The sequence below is a fragment of the Gekko japonicus genome, unplaced genomic scaffold, assembly GCF_001447785.1.
Source record: "Gekko japonicus isolate JY-2015 unplaced genomic scaffold, Gekko_japonicus_V1.1 scaffold1563, whole genome shotgun sequence".
In the NCBI taxonomy this organism is placed as follows: domain Eukaryota; kingdom Metazoa; phylum Chordata; class Lepidosauria; order Squamata; family Gekkonidae; genus Gekko; species Gekko japonicus.
This window is the reverse complement of record NW_015175405.1, coordinates 78,892-84,377: the sequence shown is the minus strand read 5'-3', so window position 1 is coordinate 84,377 and position 5,486 is coordinate 78,892. Positions and strand designations below refer to the sequence as shown.

At 43.5% G+C, this 5,486-nt stretch overlaps 1 pseudogene; it reads right to left on the bottom strand.

Moving 5' to 3' along the window:
- Positions 1-733: 733 nt before the first annotated feature.
- LOC107122593 overlaps positions 734-5,486 on the bottom strand; it is a 79,044-nt pseudogene continuing 74,291 nt past the window's right edge.

Sequence of the window (5,486 nt, the reverse complement as noted above, 5' to 3'; positions counted from 1 at the left end):
CCAAATGAGTAACCTCAAGGATCAGATGTCGAAAATGACTCAGTGCATCACCACACAGCAGACACAGATAACCGAGACACTTAAAATGATGAATGAAACGGCTGAAAAGGTGAAAGAAGTGGATGCCACTGCACAAAAGGGTGAAAAAGAAAGTTCAAAAGCTGGAAAAGAAGCAAGTTTCTACAGAAGATCAACTGCTACAATTACAAATGGAAAAGGCTAATATGATCCTTCGCTTCCAGGGCTTGCCAGAGACAAAGGGAGAGAATCTTAATAAACTAATGAGTGAAGTATTGCCCCCAGTGACAGATATGAAGGCGGAACTCTTGTTAAACGAAATGGATGTGGCCTACAGGTCATATTCAGGATATATAAAGAAAAACAATCTGCCTGGGGAAATTGTGGTAAGATTCTCGAAGAGGCATGTGAGGGATACAATCCTGAAAGCAGTATCTGGAGCACCCCTGAAAGTGGGGGAGAATACCATCAGAACGTTAAAAGACATTCCATTTGAAATAAGACAAAGGAGAAAGAAATATAAAGATTTAATTCTTTTTCTACAGACAAATGCAATTGGATATAGATGGTTAACTCCAGAAGGCATAACCTTTAAAATCAAGGATAAAAAAGAAAAGATTGACTCTGTCCAGAAAGCACAGGAATTTTTAAGAGTCCATATAGGAGGGCCAGGGAAGGAAGGAGACAAAGGAGAGGACAGTAAGTCAAATGGCGAGCTGGACTCAGAATCCTCCGGGTAGGACTCTCTATCAGAGAAAGGGAAGAACTTTGAATTTCAATTAAAAAGGCAGATGATAAATGAAGTCAGTATATAAATAACACAAACTTTAAAAACAGCCCTTGCTGGTGGGACCAACTTCATAAGTACCACTGGAACAAAATCTGGTCACCATGACTGGATGTGCAGAGGAGAAAGGAGATTTTCCTGCCTGCAGTTCATTCCCTTTAATAAAATGATGGAAGCTGGGATAGTATCTGTGCTGCTGCATGCAATGCATCTTTAATACACCATCAAATAAAAACAATATTTTTTCAGCATTGGGACTGAACAGTACACAGCGTTGTCGGCCTGAAGCTCGCTGCACAGTCCATAGATTTATGTGAACTTCCTCCTGCGTGGACTCTTTGATGCACAGTAAGATTTGTGCTTCTGTTGAAGCATTTCCCACATTCTGAACACTTAAATGGTTTCTCTCCTGTGTGGATTCTTTGATGGGAAGTAAGAACTGACCTGCTTCGGAAGCCTTTCCCACACTCTAAACATTTGTATGGTTTCTCCCCTGTGTGAATTCTTCGATGCGTTGCGAGTTGTTCACGCTGACTGAAACGTTTCCCGCACTGGGAGCACTTAAAAGGTTTATCCCCTGTGTGGAGCCACTGATGTTGAAGGAGATTCGATGCACTGCAAAAACTTTCTTCACATTGGGAACATTTGTAGGCCTTCTCCCCTGTGTGAACCCTCAGGTGGTTTTTAAGGCTTAATTTATCACAAAAGCTCATGACACAGTCTGAGCATTTAAATGGCTTCTCTCCTGAGTGGATCCTTTGATGTGAACTAAGACTTGTATTCCGACTGAAGCTGATTCCACACTCCAGGCACTTAAATGGTCTTTTTCCTATGTGGATTCTCTGATGGCCAGCGAGTTCATCTTTCTGGCTGAAACTTTTCCCACATTCCAGGCAAGTGTACGGCTTCTCCCCCACATGGGTTCTTTGATGTCGAAGGAGGGTGATCCTCTGACAGAAACTCTTCCCACACTCTGAGCAGGAAAACGGTTTCTCCCCAGTGTGGATTCTTTGGTGGCAAATGAGGTTTGTACTATTAATGAAGCTCTTGCCACACTCCAGGCATTTATATGGTTTCTCTCCCGTATGGATTCTTTGATGAGAAGTCAAGTGTGAACTCTGAATGAAGCTCTTTCCACACACTGAGCACTCATATAGATTCTCCCTTGTGTGGATTTTCAAGTGAGCATTCAGACTCGATTTCCAGCTGAAGCTTTTCCCACACAAATGGCACTTATTCCTGCCCTTCCCTTTGACACTCTTTTCCTGGACTGGGATTCCATAGATGTCTCCATCTTGAGATGCAGAGGATTCCTTCTTTGTTTCCTGCCCTATCCCAGTTTTCTGCCTCTCCTCTTCCCTTTTGGTATATTTGGAACCTTCCAGTGACAATTTCTGTGGTTTTCTCTTGGATGCTGTAAGACAGAAAGAAAATGGGTAAGAATATTAGAGCCGTTTATCCCATTTAACAGCTGTTTAAAATGGAACACTATCAAAATGCTAATGAAAGATTATCATACTTTGGTCACATCATGATAATGGAAGACTAACTGGAAAAGACAATAATGCTAGGAAGAGCTGATGGCACCAGGACAATTGGAAGACACAACATAAGATGGATTGTTTCAATCGAGGAAGCCACAGCCTTCAGTCTGTAAGACCTGAGCAACGCTATTAACAATGGGATGTTTTGGAGGTCATTAATTCATAGAATTGCCATAAATCAGAAGCAACTTGACAGCGCACAACACATACAGTGTTACAACACATACATACAGCCAGTTTGGTGTAGTGGTTAAGTGCGCAGATTCTAATCCGGGAGAACCGGGTTTGATTCCCCACTCCTCCACTTGCACCTGCTGGATGACCTTGGGCAAGCCGTAGTTCTGGCACAGCTGTTCTTGAAAAAGAACAATTTCTGTCAGAGCTCTCTCAGCCCCACCCACCTCACGGGGTGTCTGTTGTGGGGAGGGGAAGGGAAAGGAGTTTGTAAGCCGCTCTGAGACTCCCTTGGGTAGTGAAGGGTGGGGTATAAATCCAATCTCTTCTTCTTCTCTTCTACATAAAATTGATATGATGGGAAATGACTGATAAGGGATTAATTTCTGCCCAGTATTCATATAATATAATCCAGGCTACTGAACCTGTAAGGGTGTTGGACTAGAACCTGGGAGACCTGGGGTTCAGTTCTATACTCCACCATGACACCCACTGGGGGGCCTTAGGGCAGTCCCTCTCTCACAGCCTAGCCTACCTTACAGGGTTGTTGCGAGGATAAAATGGAGAAGAGCATGCATACTGACTACTCTGAGCTCCTCGAAGGAAAGATGAGATTAAAACAAAAAACCTATGAATCGATAGGATAAAAGGGCAGGACTGAACAACAACAAGTTCCGCCTGCCACTGGAAACTCTTTCTATTACCTTGTGGGAATTTCAAAGGGTTCTCCCCATGTGGATTCTTAGATGTCAAGTCAGTTGTGAATTCTGAATGAAGTTCTGGTTGGATATTGGATATTGTAGCTCTGCACGCAAGAGGACTTGGGAGGTAAAGGGCTAAGACAGTGGTGGAGAACCTATGGCGTGCCATCGTCCCAGCCAGGCCCAGACCATCATTAAAGTGTCGAATTCTCTGCCAAATAATGTCAAGTAAGTGAAAGCATTTGGGATTGCTTTCCTTACTTTGCTTGGATCATCTTAAGTTAATGTATGAGTTGTTTTTTCTAAAGTAAAACCTCAGCATTCAGGTTAAATTGCCGTGTTGGCACTATGCAATAAATAAGTGGGTTTGGGCACTCGGTCTCTAAAAGGTTCGCCATCACTGGGCTAAGAGAATCCTCTCAGTCTGGTACACTTGGCTCCATCCTCTCATGGGTTAGATGCTGAGCCTCCTTATTTGTGGCTTGCCTTTATTTTTCATCTGACATAGGACCTTCTCTCTCCTACCTGGCCTTAGAGCTGTAGCAAGTTAGCCTTTTTGAGGTTCATCGGTTCACAATAAGTAAATGTACCTACGTGATACGTCATGTAAGACACGCTTCTATTTTTGTAAGTAAAATTTCATTCTCTTGTTACCAGTGGCGTCAGATCATCATTGTCATTTGTTTGAATAGAATTTTTTTCCCCTTAACTGGGAAACATGGAGGATCAGGGATACTGCATAAAGCTTATGTGCTTCCATGGCAGATGATATTTTTTACAATTAACCCCAAAGTTTTTCCCCATAAAACCAGGCATCCATAGAGATTCTCCCCTGTGTGCATTCTCCAGTCAGCATAAAAGCTCCCATTTACGACTGTAGCTCCCCACCACCACCAGGCACTGACTTCTTTCTTTTCCATCACCTGTTTTTACTTGGATTGGGACTTCAGGGAAATCACCATGCTGAGAATCATTCCCTGTTTCTTCCTCGTTTATTTCAGTTTTCCATGGAAGGTTGTCTTCTATAACTCCTGCTCCATCAGCTCTGCTCTCCCAACCTGCTGGAATTAAAAGAGAGAAAACTGGTCAAGGTCTTAAGGCAAACTGGGAGTCCCTTGTTAGGAAACAACTAACAACAGCTGTTAGAGAGCACAGAAATAAAAGACTCCCCTAACTGATACTGAGTTCTGCCTTTTGTAGATTCTCTGATGGATACTAGGATTCTGCATGCCATAGGCTGCGATCACACACACTCAGGGGTCACTTTGTAGAAAAAGAGGTGCAGGGGCTCATTAGCATAACTCATTAGCATAACTCATTTGCATATGACACACCCCCTGACATCACCGGAAGTGTGTCAGAAGGCAATACCCACCGCTCAGGCTCCACTGGACTGTTTTGGATTGCTAGCTATTGGGGCGGGGAACGTGCAGATCTGTCCTCGCAGAGGAGGGAGAGCTTGTAGCTGAATAAAACTTGGTCTTAAAGGTGCCACTGGACTGTTTTGGGCTGGGAGTTGGGGCTCTGCAGCTTACCTGGCTGCTTCTTGCTCTGACTGAGGGCTGCTGGGAGCAGGGGGTGGGGCTTGTTGCATGTGTCCACCCCCTGGGCTCTTTACTGCCGGAGCTCCGCTCCTGTGCGCTCCTGCAGGAAATGACCCATGCACACACTAAATAATCCACTTTCAATCCACATTTGAATTGGATTTTGCCAGTTCACACATTTGAATTGGATTTTGCCAGTTCACTCTGCACGCAAGAGGCCTTGGGAGGTAAAGGGCTAAGAGAATTCTCTCAGTCTGGTACACTTGGCTCCATCCTCTCATGGGTTAGATGCTGAGCCTCCTTATTTGTGGCTTGCCTTTATTTTTCATCTGACATAGGACCTTCTCTCTCCTACCTGGCCTTAGAGCTGTAGCAAGTTAACCTTTTTGAGGTTAATCTGTTCGCAATAAGTAAATGTACCTACATGATACGTCATGTAAGACACACTTCTATTTTTGTAAGTAAAATTTCATTCTCTTGTTACCAGTGGAGTCAGATCATCATTGTCATTTGTTTGAATAGAATTTTTTCCCCTTAACTGGGAAACGTGGAGGATCAGGGATACTGCATAAAGCTTATGTGCTTCCATGGCAGATGATATTTTTTACAATTAACCCCAGTTGTAAAGTGGATTGAAAGTGAATTATTTAGTGTACGTGTGTGACTGCAGCCATAGAAACTCTTTTCTCATTTGTTTCTCTCATGTATAGAAGCCCTG